This window comes from Panthera onca, chromosome A3 (genome assembly GCF_046562875.1).
Source record: "Panthera onca isolate mPanOnc1 chromosome A3, mPanOnc1 haplotype 2, whole genome shotgun sequence".
In the NCBI taxonomy this organism is placed as follows: domain Eukaryota; kingdom Metazoa; phylum Chordata; class Mammalia; order Carnivora; family Felidae; genus Panthera; species Panthera onca.
In genome coordinates, this window is record NC_138341.1 from 12,359,719 (window position 1) to 12,376,850 (window position 17,132).

Below are 17,132 nucleotides of genomic sequence, written 5' to 3' on the forward strand. Positions count from 1 at the left end.
CCATTCCCAAAGACCTAGCTCGAACTAGCACTCAGGCGACAAGTTTCCAGAAGGTTGGCCACCGAAGGTGCTAGGATAATCCACAAACGGAGAGACAAATGAACTGTTTGGGACATTTGTTATATACCAGATACTTTCCTCATTTTGTCTTCAAGGCACAATGTAGGTGTTTTTACTAAGTTAGTGACTCAAAAAAAAAAATCATGGGCGGCTCAGTCGATTAAGAGGATGACTCTTGATTTCAGCACAGGTCATGATCTAGCATTCATGGGTTCTGGCCCCAAGTCGGGCTCAGTGCTGACAGTGTGGGGCCTACTTGGGATTTTGTCTCTCTGCCCCTGTCCAGTTTGCACTCTCTCTCTCTCTCTCTCTCTCTCTCAAAATAAATAAATAAACTTTTTTTAAAAAAATCATAAAATGACTCATGTTAGTAGAGAAAAAGTTGTAGGGAAAGAAAAGGAAGGAAAATTAAATAATCATGTCTTATCATCCAGCAATAACCTTTTTGAAGGTCTGTGGCATCTTTAGGGGTGCCTGGATGGCACAGTCACCGGAGAACTTGTGCTCTCTTTCTCTCAAAATAAATAAATACACTTAAAAAAATTAAAAAAAAAAAAAGAAAATCTGTCGCGTATTTCCAAAATTTTATGAAATACATGTATATTTTTCCCCAGATGGGATATTACAGATCCTGTTTTTTTTTTTTTTTTTTTTTTTTTTTTTTTTTTTTTAAATTTTTTCCCAACGTTTTTTATTTATTTTTGGGACAGAGAGAGACAGAGCATGAACGGGGGAGGGGCAGAGAGAGAGGGAGACACAGAATCGGAAACAGGCTCCAGGCTCCGAGCCATCAGCCCAGAGCCTGACGCGGGGCTCGAACTCACGGACCGCGAGATCGTGACCTGGCTGAAGTCGGACGCTTCACCGACTGCGCCACCCAGGCGCCCCCAGATCCTGTTTTTAACATGCTGTCTTCCAGTTCACAATGTATTGTGACTCCTTTTTTTCCCGTCATGAAACATTTTCGTTTTCATGCTGAAGTGTATTTCATTACACTGACGTGCTTTGATTCACTTGGTCTATGGTGTCCACGGCCCACAGCTGACTGAGCGCTTAGTAAATATTTGATGGATGACTTACTTGAATGAATGCCGAATAGTCAGGTTGTATTTCTAAATATTTGCTGTTACAAACAGCACTGCAGCAAACATCCTTTAGCTAAATCATTAACATGTCTGCAATTATTTCCTTAAGATCAATCCTCAAAGGTGGAGTTGTTTGCTTAAAGAGTATGACCATCTTTAAAACTTTTGGATCGTCTCCAAAAAGATGATGCCAGTTTCTACTTCCCCCTACAGTATTAGGCTCTGAATGCTTTCTTTCATTTCAGCCAGCCCTGGATGCTTTCAAAAAGCCTTTTCTAATCTGATAGGTCAGACATGGAATTGCATTTTGACGTAATTTATAATTCTTTGGTACTTAGTGACGTTGAATACTTTTTCACAGGCTTATCGATCATTGATGTGTCTTTTATGAAGTATCTTTTTATGTCTGTTGTCCATTTAAAAATGGTCGCTGTGGGCCATTTTTATCACTGACCTACAAAGCAATTTTCATGTTAAAAATATGACTCCACCAGGTACATGTAAAGTTGCAAATGTTTTTCTGATTTGGAATTTTCTATTAATTTCTTCATCACTTTTAGAGACTGCATTGTCTTCCATTTTCTGTTCTGTGTCTTAGGTTTCGTGTGTTGTGTGTGTTATGTTTCTGTGTTTCGATGCGTTGACTTTGTGCGTAGAAAAAGTCCCTTTCCACCTCTGAGGTTACAGCTATTCAGTTACAGGGGTTTTATCCTTGTTTTGCAGGTAAGGAAAATGGGGTTCATTGAGTTTAAAGTCAGGCAGCTCATGAGTAAGATTTTATGTTTGACTTCAAAACCCCAGGCTTTTTCTGCCAAGTAAGGCCGCCTTCTTCATCCAGCAGCGTCCTGAATTACTCAGATCAGTTCTATTGGGCAGTCGGTCTACATAACTGTGGAGGCTGACAGGTCATACTTTCTGGAGTAGATTCCCAATGAGAGAGACTAAAAGTTAATCCCGCAAAGTCACACCTAATCTCTTCTCCTCATTTCGGCTGTTTCGGCACCTCCTGTGTGGACCCTCCCTGCTCATAACTCAGCACGATTTCCTGCAAGGGTGTCCTTGGAAGAATATGCCTGGCCCCTGATGGGAGTAAGACATTTCACCTGCTAGTAAATTACTCTGATAACATGGACCCTGCAAGTGGATGGACAGCTGTGGCCTTGACCTTTAGATGCTCTGTGTAACCCCAGCCATGCTCTCACTGCCTTTCTGGCCGGCATGCCCATCCACTATGCCAAGCTCCAGGTTTGGGGGAGAAGGAGCCACAGGGGTCGGGGATGATTTCCCTGCAACGCCTGCATTCCAAAAAAGACACCGTTTGGCCCTCAAGCTTTTTTGGACTTGGTTGCTGGAGTGGAAATAGAGTAGGGAAGGAATTGGGCTGCGAGAGGGGTTTTTGGAAACAAATACAACTTCAAGTGTTTGGCATCTGTGTTTTCTCTCATGGTTTCCCATTCTTCCCTATAAATAGTTCTCACCTGATCCCAGGGTCTGAAAATTACATAATAAGCTAGCAACCTTAGAGGGAATTTTGTTTCATCTTCTTTTCATAAACTTCTTGAAAAAAAAATCGATAATAGCTATTGTACCCTCAGGAAGCACTAAATGAATAACAGTCTTTACGTTGTTGTGATTTATTTTCACCATTTCCCTTAAGAAGTAAAGGGGGGGGGGTTATCACCGAGTAACTAAACAATAGCTTCTCTGAACCCGTGTTTCTTGAAACAGAACATAGGACTTGTTTTTTGTTGTTTTTATTTTCTCTTTTTTTTTTTTTTTTAATTTTTTTTTTAAACGTTTATTTATTTTTGAGACAGAGAGAGACAGAGCATGAGCAGGGGAGGGTCAGAGAGAGAGGGAGACACAGAGTCTGAAACAGGCTCCAGGCTCTGAGCTGTCAGCACAGAGCCCGACGCGGGGCTCGAACTCACGGACCGTGAGATCATGACCTGAGCCGAAGTCGGCCGCTCAACCGACTGAGCCACCCAGGCGCCCCTTTATTTTCTCTTAAAAATACACCACGATGGCACTTGTAAGAGACAATAAGAGGACAAAGTCAGATTTTTGGACTGATAATAGTATATATACATTTTGCATGTTTGTTCAGCCCCGTGACTTTTGAGAGAGGGGTGTTGGACAAAGATTCAGTGTCATTTCAGAATTAGTTACCAGAAATTGTGGAGATTTTCTACCCATCATAAACCACACACACACTCCTCGAGCCTCAGACACCTCAGTCACGTGGGCACAGGGACAGGCAGGGACTCAGCCTGGGGAGCCGTACATAGGTCTGGGTCATCGTTACCTGGAACGTCTTTAACTGTCACCCAACGTCCGTCCATTGAAAACCTGAGGGGTCCAGGGAAGCAGCATTTATCGCCAACCCGTGCTGGGCATCTGGGTATGTTAACAGCTGGGTTGTCCACCTGGGACATCCTGGCTGGGCAGGAGCCCTCACCGTGGGGGCTCCCAGCTGGGTGGGCAATCCTACAGATGACAATCAGTGGGACTGAGCTGGCATTCCTGCTCAGAGACTACCAGTTAGTAGACGCTGCAGCACGAATCTGTTTTTAGATGCTCCCCGCCTTGCTTTTTGTAATCGCACAACTAATGTTAGCTTAATGCAGTGTCAAAGGCAAGAAACACGAATGAATAGAATAGAGTGAAAGCCCCGTGTGTCCCCTTTCCTCCTGCACAGAGGTCGGTGTGGGAGAGGAGTTCTGAGGCCCTGGGACTTCCTGGGTGATTCGGGACCGTCCGTGTTCCCATCTGTGTGGAAGTCCCCCCGAGCCTGCCGCCCGAGGGCTTCAGGACCTGTGACCCGGTGAATCCCAGGTGGGCAGGATGGGACTTCCATTCCCCTCCAAGTTCATTTTTATTCCTTGGGTAACTAAGAATTTGAGGAACGTGAGGTGATTTGGGTGCTTAAAAAGGCAGGTGAAATAGATGTCAGGTCAACTTCATGAAACTGGGAGCTCCTCTTTTTTCTCCACCAGCCGCCCTGGCTTTGGAACATAGCAGTGCTCTGGAAAGTGACAAATGGATCCTCATTTGTGGATTTCCATGTCGGTGACACCACCTGTCTCAGTTTCTTCTAGTCAGTTTCCACTCAGTTCAGATATGTCTGTTATTTTGTTGTTAAGCCGACATTTGTGGAAAGGGACAGAAGTGCCACGGCTCATGGAAAAGCTGTTCAGCAAGGAGGTCCCATTCCGCTGTGATGAAACAAAGAGACAGAAATCAAAGGATGACCCCAGATTGCCCTTTCCCCTGCCCCCGCTGCAGAGACCATATTTTTGCCTCCAAGCTGCCTCCACTAATAATTTTACTGACTTTCCGGTAGAATCTTCCTGACTAGGCGCTCCCAGCGCTGGAGCTGACTTTCTACCAGTATCTGGGCAACCTTGGCATGCCTGCCTCCGAAAAGAGTACCTTTGCCAACTATATGTTTGGTTCGGATCTTGCATATGGCGTGCACAGCATGCTCCCGACAGAGCCTGTGAAGGCCGAGGCTGGGCACTCACGGCTCCGCCGGGCAGTTTGGTTTGGAACAGAGCTGGTTTCCCTCCAAGATGTCTCAATCAGCAGGGCCTCCAGAAACTTTCTTTTTTTCAACACTGTCCTCTCATTGCCCACGTTCGAAGGATCAGACATGTGAGTGATTCTTTCATCCCTTCCAGGGAATTTGTGGGGATCTGAACCAGGACTACAGGATTTGGAACCTGGGAGGGGTTTCCATTGTCTGCAGTGGCCTATCACCAGTCAAATCCAGTGTGTAGGTTAATAAGGCTTAAACTTTAAAGGAAGGTTGAACATCTGATTGACAAGCTAGTGAATAAGAGTCCAGGGGGAAGTTCTGTGCTTGGAAAGTTACCCATTTCCTGAGATGCAGTGAATTTCAAAGAGCATGAGTTATGAGTTAGGTGGAGGCAGACACTTCCAAGAGTTTCACTTGCATTGAAATACCAAATTGTTTTGCTAGATCTTAGTTTCCAGTTGGTTCAAAGACTGGCAAGTCAATTGCCTCAGTTAATTGCTATTTATTGTTCTCGAATCAAAGAGTGGCTAGAACCCCGTCCTCAAGTCAGACTGCTGAGATTCCTGCTCAGAGGTGGCCCAAACCAGCCTTGCACTGGCACCAAAACGTTAATGAGTGTTTTGTTCTCCAGGGGACAAGTAATGTATCAAAGTCTGTTACCTTGAGTGCTGATAAAATCGAAAATAAGATTATTTGGCGTTTATTTTCTTTTTCAAGGAGTTGAAAACACTACTTATCCTGAAACTGGAAATGTTGCAACCTTTGGGCTTTGCTTCAAAAGTGGTCTGGACGTTACTCAGAGGTGGCCCATCCAGGTGTCCTGTGTTCACATGCACAAAAGCCTGATCCCTAGCTTCCTGGGATAGAAATTCCCATGGGGAGTACTCAGAATCCTCCTGTAGACAGGAAAGAGTCTACAGCAACATTAAGTAGGGATAGCTGGCTTTTTTGGCTTTAGAAAAAGAAAAATATGAAAGATAAGAGATAAGTGGTTTTTTCTTTCCCTCTCTTTCTTTCCTACCTTTTTTCCCCTTTATTTACCTTTTCTTCTTCTCCTCTCCTTCCCTCTTTCTCCTCTTTGTTTCTAACTTTCTTTCCTTTTTCCCTCTCTCCCTGTCTCCTTTCCTTTCCTTCCTTCCTTCCTTCCTTCCTTCCTTCCTTCCTTTTTCTTTCTTTTCTTTTTTCTTTTCTTTTTCTTCTTTCTTTCTTTCTTTCTTTCTTTCTTTCTTTCTTTCTTTCTTTCACAGTATAGTGATTCAACAATTCTATACATTATTCAGTGCTCATAGTGATAAGTGTACTCTTTGAAAGATAAGTTTTTTAAACAGAAAGAGCTCATCCCGTTCTCTAACACAATTTTTAAAAACTTTTTTTGTGTGAACTGCCCATCTCTGTCCACGTGCGGATGGACCTTTACAAAACTCTAACCATGGTAAAAACAACGTTTGGTATCTTGATTTTTTTATTCTTAATATTATGAAAGAAATATTTGAAGAGTATCACAGTTATCATTTTTGATGGCTGCAAATATTCAAATATATGGATGACTATCTTCTGTTTAAGGAGTATTTAGAATTTAGAAAGAATTTTTATTAAATGCTTATCTTTAATATATATCTTCAGAAAAGAAAAGAAATGATATGAAGGGCATGAATACTTTTATGACTTTTGCTACATCTTGTTATATAATTCCCTGTAATTTATAACGTAATCAGAATACGAATGTAGTAGTTACACCTAACTTTGTCAGCGTTGAGGATTATAAAATTAACTGGGGATTGCTAAGGAGTAAATTTCAGGTGCTGTCACCACACACACACACACACACAACTATGTGAGGAGATGGTGTGTTAACCAGCTTGACTGTATAATCATTTCACTGTATATAGATGTATATATAAAATCATCACGTCATATACCTTAAGTACATCTAATTTTTATTAAAAAGTAAATAACAATTTTTAAAAGAAAAAAAGGGATTTCAGGTAAAAATTCTGGTTATCGTTTGCTTTAAAGAGTTTAGCACAAGACAGAATGTGAGAAGTAAATGCTTAACAGAAGTCACCAAACCCACCAAGGAGCTAAAACCAGGCATTTGAAGAAACAGATGTTCAGGGGTCAGGGAGTAAAGTCGGGGAATTAATGGCTATTGAATTGAACGGGATGGAAATAGTTTCAGATTGAGCTGAACCGTTACCGCTGCTCTAGGGGAACCATGCAGAGTCAAAAGCCTCCCCCCTCAGAGAAGCAACCCAAGAGTCTGGCTTGATGAGGGGAATAATCAGTCCAGTGTAGTAGAGAGCACATTAGTATGTCACTTTTCTGTTATTTTTAGGGAACCAGACATAGCATATAAATGGAAGCAGATACCAAGACTGGAAATATTACCTGTGTTCTAAAATTTTTGCTGGAAGTCATCCTCAAAATCCGCAACACGTATCCCGCCCAACTTGCCTCACTTCGTGGCTCTGTTACCCTGGGCGGGTTATTTAACCTCTATCTGCAACACTTACGCTCCCAGGAAAACAGGACTGAATCAGATCCATCTCCAAGGGTGGTTTTGAAGATGAGATGAGTAAAGATGAGTAGAGCCTGGCCCATAGCAAACACTTAACACATGTTACATATTACCACTTTTATCCTTATTATACACAACCGGCCTAAGTTGTGTCTTATTAAACAGAATCTTCCCACTTCGAAAGATTTTACATTTGGCGGGGTAGGGGTGGGAATGAGAGTTTTTGGCCCTTCTTGGGTCTTAGTCTGTTCATCTCAATTAGGAGAGTTTGGGTTTGCAGAACTCAAGTAACCTGTAACCTGGGCATTCCGTGAGCTGCACCTGCCCGCTAGTGGTCACAACATCCATTGTTTCATTGGGCTGCATGGTGGTATCTTGGTCAGGGCAGGGGTTGAGGCAGGGAATGTGGGGACGGTTGTCCTGAGATTTGCTGCACCTCTTACCCTGGTACTCGATGGCCCCAGAGTGTTGTCAGGTGCCCTGACTTCCTTTGGTTTTTACCCTTTCTATAGGGTATATATAAGGTATACAGTCACATGTAAGTTTACTAAATGATATGTATATGTACAAGCATACATTGACTTAGTGGGACCTTTAGAGATATGTTCGAGAAAGTGGGAGCTCTCTGGATGCAGGGGGTCTCAGCCCTATAGAAAGGTAAGGGATTAAGGATGGGATAATTTGGGGAGAATCAAAGGTGAAGGTCTAATAGGACTGGACCATACCAGAGGTGAATTTAATACCTACGGAGAACGAGTGACAAATTTGAGGTCAGAATCATGAGGAGACAGTCAGAGTTTTTGAATCTTTGAGATGTCTTCACGTTGGTTCTTTTTGTTAGTTATGGTTGGTCTAGTGAGGCTTAATTATTTAGTAAGTATTTTAAATTGTTGAAATTTAAGTTATTAAGAGAATTCTTATTACTTTAGCTGTAGCTGTTTGGGCACCCACCATATGTGAGACCTTTTGCTAAAAGCCCTACCTGCATCACAGCCAATCATTGCAGCGGCTATATGAGAAAGACGTGAGTAGCACTCCTGCCCTCTCATGTTACATTCAAGGAAACTGAGAGCATTGAGTTGCCTGCCCAACATTGCTTCAGTTGGAATGCAAGCCCAGGTCCGACTAACAATGAAGCTAATACCTCTCACTATACCGTGCTTCCTTTAATGTTCCCCAAATGACAAGGATCCCAAGTGTTTGTCTGGAGACAGGGAGAACCATGAAGTTGGTGAGGTGGCCTATGTTTTATCCATTCTTGGGGATAAATGGGTATGAACGCCAGGCATTCAAGCGGGAGAGAGTAAAGATAGCCCTCAATAAAAGAAAAATGAATAAGGATGCATCCTTAAGGAAGTTGCATTGGGTGCTAACCAAAAAGAATTTTCTGGGGGCGCCCAAACATTTCAAAGCCCACGGACTGTGGGGAGAATGCCAGAGGCTTATAAGACGTCGGGTACGACTGTCTTGTGACCACTACTCCATTGGCCATCAGGATGTTGTGTGTTCCCTTCTGCATTGGTGGCTGTGCTCAGCACGGGCAGTTGACCAGGAACCTGAAGGCTTGATAAGTGATGCCAGTTGCGTCCATGTGGCATTATTTCAAAAGGCAGAAATCTGCATGTGCACAAGTAACATAATAGAATCCAGCCTGGTTCTGTTGGAACCCCTTACGAGGCACGTGGTGCCAGGTGAGTCCGGAAGGTACATGCTCCAGATACCTGATGCCAGGAGGAGCCAAGAGGGCTCCTCGAGCCAAAAGGCTTCAGGGCTTAATCTTTACTTTTCTTCTAGTTCATATTTTGCTCTCCCCTTTCCTCCCTTTGGTTGCCCTCCTTCCCCTTCCGTTTCCTTCTCCTCCCCAAATATTCATCGAGCACCTTCTCTGTCCCAGGCCCTGCATTTGTGACGTAAAACTGAATAACGCAAGGTCCTTGTCCTTGAGGATCTTACACTCTTCGTGGGAAGAGGTAGAAAGAATTCTCAGTTAGTGCCATTAGAACTGCACAAAAGGGGCCAGGGCGTCCTGTGTGAAGACCAAGAAAACATTTCTAATCCACTCCAGCAGCTGTGCTGAGCCTAGTTAAAAGATATTGGTTGGATTTAGCAAGAAGCAGATGGAGGGAGGAGCGTGTCCAGACAAAAGGAAGAGTGTGGGCCAATGCACAGAGGCAGCAAAGCACGAAATCTGAAGCAACTCCAGAAGTTCATGATGACTGGTTGGTCCAAGGGGTTGAGTGCCATATTGGTGAGAGGGGGGGGGGCCAGACCATGGAAGGAGCTGGATCTTATTTCCTGGAAAGATCACTAGAGCTGCTTGTTTGGCAGCTACACTGGAGGAAGGGAAAGCAGTTTGTAGGTGGGAGCATTCCAGTGCGTCCCTTGGTCTGGTGCATCCTTTTGAGTAGATTGAGGCACTTTCTGGAGTAATTACGGAACCCAGGAAGTGACCAAAATGGCCTAGAGCGTCAAAATCCTTTTGAGACTTTACTTCTAAATGCAAGAAATCCATTCGCAATGGCAGAGCAGGCATCCTGGCAAAACATATGACCTCAGTGAATGTCAACAGCCAAGGTTTTTAAGACTGGGCTGTTGCAAAGGTTAACTTCAAGTTACAAAGAGTGGTTTTAAAAATGCCTGGCCTTTCTTTGTGAATCGAAATGCCTCACGAGCTCCTTCGAGAACCCAGCAGGTTAGAGATACCTGATCATACCAAGCTAGACTGGTAGGTATGTGCCGACCTTGGTTTTCCCAGGACTTCTGCCTTTATAATTAGTACCCTTCCGGCTAAAGTAATTACTCACTTACGTGCTCCAATGAGGTACCAGACTGTTGTCAGCTCCCGGGATGTGAGGTCCTTCACGTCCCTCTGTGAATTGTAAGCATGCCTGTCCTGTGTTCACACTTTTCCTATTTGCTGCAGGCCTATGATGTGTCCGGGTACTCTGCACACTTTCATTTCCTTCTTGTATGAAGTCCCTCAAGATAGTATTCTTATCCCTATCTGACATTTGAGGGAACAGATCACTCGGGTTGAGTTTCAAGTTCACAGGGGTAGTGAGTTGTGGAACAGGACCCGAACCCAGGGTATGAGACGGCAGCCACAGGCCACACTCACTGTAGCCTACTCACCCGGAGGGGCAGAAACAACCCGGAAGTTAGGGGTCTGATTTTGGAAGTTACATTTTCCTGCACTGAATTCTGTCTTTGCCAGGCACTCGATGTAGAATTTGCCCCAGGGTTCAAAGGTTGAAGATTAAATAAAACGAAATGATGTAGGTAAAGCATTGAACATGGGGCCCGGCCAAAGTGAGTCATCAACACATCTTAACATTATTAGTAAGAATCATCAGAAGCCCCACCCTGGATTTTTCCCCCCTTGATCATAATATTTCAGGTGAGTGCGCCGGGATCCTTGGAATATGAGGACAATTTCTCGCATAGATTTGGAGAGGAAGGACTTGCCACATACCAGACACTGTTCCAGCGTATTCATTTATTTAACCCTCGGCTAGGAAGTGTTCAAGTCAAGATTCTATCTTAGCCAGTTGCCCCTAGAGCCAATGTGTTTTCCCTGCCACACTCTGCTGTTTGCCCTTGCTTTTGTGTTTGCAGGCAGGTTTGGGACAAGAATAACCTTAGTGATTAGAAATCTAACTTGGACAGAGAAAACTTGTGTCTCACTAATTTGAAGTTAGCTCTGAAAGTGCTGGGCTTTTAAGGGATTGCTTTCCCTGTAAGATTTCAAATGACACACATTTGTTCTGAACGATTAACTTTGCAGAGCATGGATAAAAGATTATTTGTGGTAATATAAACAAAAGTAAGATGCTAATGAAATAGTTACTTTTAAGAGCTGTGGTCTCCTAATGGCTTAAAAAAAAACCCTGCCAGCTGCATTATTCTATTACCACCAACTCAAAAATTTCTACAGAGAAACATTGAAAGGAACAATTGCATTGAGTGTCCAGATGTATATAAACTCACCATTGAACTTGCTGTTTAGTATCCTTATGCTATATAATCCTCGCCACAAACGCATGGCTGTTATTATTATTTCCACAGGTAAGGACGGGGAGGCTCGGACATATCCTGCAGCTGCCCGAGATCCCAGAGCCAGAAACAGAGACATGGGAGAACACAGAGCCAGAATTCCCTGCATTCCATGACTGGTAGGGTTTTTTCCTACTTTACCATGTTCTGATTTGAGCAGACAAAGGGCTGTTGAGATGAAAATGAGTAGACCCTCCTGGCAGGGATCTGGAGTTTCCAAACTTTCATGTTGGACACTGAGCCCGTGACCAATCAGCCAGAGGCCAGAAAGACATCAAGAATATGCCTCAAAGGTGGAGTGTTTCTCAAAGAACTGCAGCTCGGAGTTATCTGACATCAGAGCAGACAGGGTTACTTACGGACATGCAGGTAGGTAAGGGACACAAATGTATCCGAGGACAAAAGGGATAAGATGTGCAAAAACATTAATGGGATGAGGCACCAGTAATTAGACCGTTGGCTTTTGAGCCTGGTTCTGCGTTACTAACTGCCTTAAGCAGGAATCTCTCCTATGTTTCCTACAGGGTGGAGGACAGTGTCGGGGAGGCTGGAGCTTATGAGCCCAGGTCGGGAAGAAGCTGCATTTGCTGGGCAGGGATGGCAAGTTGTAATCAAGCTGGATTCTCATAGCAGGGGTGCGGGCTGGGAGAGGTAAGGTCGTGGAATAAATCTCTATGACCAGGACTTGCGGAGAGGTTAAACTTCTAAAATGGGGCTAAGCAATAGAACTTTCTGTGATAAGGGGCCCTTTCTATGTGTTATCCAGTATGATAGCCACAAGTTACAGGGGCCCGGGAAATGCTTAATATGTGGTTAGCATGAACCCACCACGTTTTACTGAAATACGGGACTGAGCTTTTTACTTCGCTTATTTTTAAAAGATAGATGTATTTTTATTTTTAAATAATCTCTATACCCAACTTGGGGCTCAAACGTACCACCCTAAAGTCAAGAGTTGCATGCTCTACTAACGGAGCCGGCCAGGTGCCCCTACTTTACTTATTTTTAATGATGTAAAACAATTTTTTTAACGTTTATTTATTTTTGAGAGACAGAGAGAGACAGAGCGTGAGTGGGGGAGGGGCAGAGAGAGAGGGAGTCGCAGAACCCGAAGCAGGCCCCGGGCTCTGAGCTGTCAGCACAGAGCCCGATGCGGGGCTCGAGCCCACGAACCGTGAGATCGTGACCTGAGCCGAAGTTGGATGCTTACCTGACCGAGACACCCAGGCGCCTCAATGATGTAAAATTTAAACTGGAATTGTCACGTATGGACAGTGACTCCCATATTGGATGCCACAGCTCTAAAATGAAATTATGATGCTTCCTTGAGAAACTTAAAATACTATAAATCTCTTTGTTCAGGAGCTACTTAAAAACTGTGAAGACGATGAAGCCAGGAGGTGGCAGAAACATTTTTCATAGATTAGCAAAAACACTGACTGGGTCAAGTGAGAGTTTATTTTATGATGGATGAGACAACAGAAGAAAATACATATTATGCAAGTAGAAAAGATGTGTATTTACCCCAAATAAATTCTATAAAAGTGCTTTTACTCCAAAGCTCTACTGGAAAATACTGTCTGCTAGGTTGGGATTTTGTTGTCATTTTGGGGATGAGGAGAAAGCTTTTCTTAAGGAAGATAAAGATAAATTAATGGCTACTCTATATTTTGGAAAAATCATCTCAAAAGAGTGGCTGAGTATTGTCATCGCATCGTATGAGAATAATTTGTTACATGGTTAACTCTGAATTTTCAAGTCATTTTGATCCTGAGCTTTAAAAGAAGTGGGCCAAATGACACAAAGATCTGCCAAATGCCGAAGTTCAATTCTGGTCGGTTCTCCGGTGGTAGGCTGGGAACAACGTGGGGGTCAGGCTCACATCACAGCCACTGTCCCGCCAACTGACCCTCCTGGACACAGTGGCTGGCAATGGCCGGGTGAGGGAGGCTGTGGGAGCAGGGCCTCCCTTTTCCTTCCAGGGCGGGGGACTCGGTCTTGTTTCCTTCATTAACAACCCAGAACTCCACAGACGAGAGAACGGAGACCGCTGTGTGGCCTGTTGGCGGGCTTTTCGTAATTCTTGCCTCTTCTGAAGCTCCCTCTGTCCTTGAGGCATTCGTGAGCCCGCTTTGCAACGGAAGCTTTTCCAGACTCTGTGGATAGAGCAGATCTTCCCTCTCAGGAGACAGAGTAAGTGGCTTAATAAGCCTATCACATCTTAATTTTTTTTTATGATTTTATATCCTGAGGTAATAGTGGGGAAGGCATGATTTTATTATTATTAATTATTATTATATTATTACAGTTTTCCAGTCTGGCTCTTTGATGTTTACAAGTTCAGACAACATGTGGTTTTCCAAGCCAGGTTTCATAACCTTAAACTACCTTTCCATTTGGCTCCCGTCCATCCTATTCTGTTTTAGATCTTGTTTATGTTTGGCTTAAATAATGATTTGGCTGTGGTGTTTATTTTGCCACACGGCTTTAAGGCATCGGGAGGAGACAGCGTTTGGATGGAGTCTACGTGGAAGCACAGCTGCAAAGCTTGGGTGTCGATCCTTGCCAGCACCTGCAGGGGGGCCGGGACTTAGATTGCCCGTTGAATTCTGCCTCATCCTTATCACTATTCTCATAAGGGTACGAGCTTCCTACCTACAGTCTGGATTCTCTGTGCCAACCAGAAAGTCTCTGTTCTACAAGGATATTTGGCTTTGGTAGTCATAAGGAATTAGGTGTGTGTGTGTGTGTGTGTGTGACATCTCTTGTATAAGATGGAGAGACCATGCTGTTTATGGATTGTCAACGATCCTGAGTGCCGGGCTAGGGCTTTTACATCTTAGAGTGTAGGGCAGTGTTACGAAAGCGTGGTCCCTGGACAGCTGCGTCAGCCTTATCTGGAGAGTCCCTCCAAATGCAAATTCCCAGGCCCCATCCTGAGGCTATTGTATCGGAAACTCTGGGTGTGGGCTTACTAATGTGTGTTTTTTCAAGCCCTCGAGGTGACTCAGATGCCCGTTCAAGTTTGAGAACCACTAGCGAACGGGGAGTTAATTGCAAAGTATTGGGTAGGAGACTAACACAGGCATTCCTATTTGTATTTTAGAAAGAACGCGGCTGAAACAGGAGAGTCGGGGGAGCCGGTGGAGAACAGTAAACCAATTTTATTGCAAAATTCCGAGCAAGGAAATGATGGGTGTCTGAGCCAGGAGGTGGCAATGGGGCTAAACTGCATTGGACTCATCTGAAAGGTGTCACGGAGGTAGAATGTATAGCCGTTGGCCACTGGTTCATTATTGAGTATGAGGACAAGAAGTCTGGGATGACTCCCAGCTTCTGTTTTAGGTGATATTGATGCTATTAAACGAGATAGAAAACAAGGAGAAAGCCTTTTTTCCTAGTGAGGAGAAGCCACAGAGCAAAAATTCAACATCTAGTCGAACTTGCATGGTTTCGGCCACTTGGCCAGAACTCTGGAGAAAAGATTCTGTTGACAGGCGGACAATAAAGTATCGACCGCGATGTCACGAGCACAATGGGACATATTGAAACCACATGCCTCATGCATCTGAATGTATATTATGATGGTTCTGTCATCACTTCTGTCGGGCACCTGTATTTTTAGTGGGGAGAGAGTCAGCAGTGAAGATCCAGACCGAGACTGAGCATAACCGTAGACAGAAGTGTTCCATTAGCACACCAGTGGCTCGTGGGTAACATTGCACCCTCGCCACGTTGTGTCAGACATTTGACGTTCGCAGCTTTGGTATTACTAAGAACATGGCTTTGGCCGTGGTCTGCATTAATGTAGGAAGTAGGAAGCCGTGTAAAAAGAGTGGCTTATTCTGTGTGGTCGTAGACTTCAAAAAGCCGGAGCATGACAGAGTCAGGGCATTTTATAGCAGAGAGATGTCAGTGATAAGTAATGAACCCACTTATTTCACGAATGGGAAAATTAAGGCCCAGGGAAAGAAATAATCTGCCCAAGGCCAGGGATCCCATGGAGGGCAGAGTTTGGGATGCTTTTCTCTATTATCACTTCCTGGCAGGCCATTCTTTCATTTCACATGTCACTCAATAAAAATGATGAAGGTGAACATTTATTGAGTGCTTTTCTATGCCAGCAGGCACAGGGCTATGCATTTCCCATGAATTATCCCATTCAGTCCCCCATATCAGTGTTATACGTTGGCGATTGATTTATTCCCATTGTAGCAGATGGGGAAACAGAGGCTTCGAAAGACTGAGTTCTTGCTCAAGTCAACTCAAAGAGCTAGTAAGTGTCAGACCTGGTATGGCAAGCCAGGTGCTTGAGTCTAGAACGCGTGGTTTTAACAACAGTGGTACGTTGTTTCTCTTATCGGCGAAGCCTTCCTGAGCCCCCTAACAAGAGCTGTGTTCCAGCAGTGTCCACGCCACTCTTTCTCACAACACTTATCTCCCTTTGTTGTCACTAACCTGTTGTCTCATCTACACATCCGTGAAGCCTGGCACTCTCTCCTCATCATGGTTGTCATTCTTTGCTTGCATGCTGTCTCCCAGTTGACTGTAAGCTCCAGGGGAAAAACACTCAACCCATCTTGCTACACACATGCCCAGCCCCTGGTATGTGCTCAATAAATGCTTTTGGAAAGAATGAATGCTTTAGAGGAGTGCGGACTTTTCGAGGGCCAGGACCATGCATCAGTCATCTCTATGCCTTTTTCAAAGCCTGCCTAGCTATTATGATGCAGTGGGGACACCATAAATGGTTTCTGAAAGCATAATCAAGAGGAGGATTCTTCTCAGAACTAACATGGGTCACAAGTGTCTTCAAGAAGTGTCTGGACCTTCAGGAATAGAGAAGTCAGTTAGCACAGAGTTCAGAAGGGTTTACAGAAGCCTAAGGAAAAACTATGGTAACCGTACTAACGTGCCCACATATGGAACGCTGCAAATCGGAGATGCGTTCTTGACAGGCGTGAGGGAGAAGGGCAGTTTGAGGTCTGTCTTTACTCAGCATCTACTGTGACAGCCTCTCCTCCTCCTCTGTCACACAGCCTGTGGGAGGTCACAGCGCCTCCCCTGTGGTTGGAGAATCTCTACTGTACCTGCGCATAGTAGGTATACTGCAAACAACAATTGAATGCAAGTTAAAAACACTGACAATCTTAGTTAACCTTTACTAAGTACTTTTTACAAACCAGTCCCTGTAAGTATTTCATACGGGCTGTATTTGTGTAGACATGCCCAGACTTACGTGGTTCAACTTAAGATTTTTTGACATTACCATGGTGTGAAAGCAACACGCAATCAGTAGAAACCATACTTTGAATTTTGAATTTGGCTCTTTTCCTGGGCTAGCGATATTGCAGTTTATTACTCCCTCATGACCCTGGGCGAAGGCGGCGAAGATTTTACCCAACGGCAAATTTAAGGCAGCGTGGGCTGAGCTATGATGTTCGGTAGGTTTGGTGTGTTAAATGCATTGGACGACTTCTGATATTTCCAGCTTTGGATAGATTTATTGGGACGTAACCCCACTGGAAGTCAAGGAAGAGCTGGAAGGGTAATATCCTCACCCTACGCTTTCTGTGGAGGAACCACAGTCCCTGGGGATGGAATTACCTGCCCACAGTGACACAGCTGGCAGATGGGAAGAAAGGATTAGGGCTTGGCGATCCAACTTGGGACATGTCACCGCCTCCATATTCAGCCAGCTATGGGTGAAATGTTGCAGCCGCCCAGAGAAGAGTCTCACACAGGCTCGTCGTCAGGGAGCTGGTATTTCTCTGACTACATAATAGGGGCAAAGCTGGGTGCTTAATGAGCAGTATATCATTTATCAGCCAATTGTAACAGCAGGAATATTGAGTGAGTGCTATTGGTAAAAACCTCC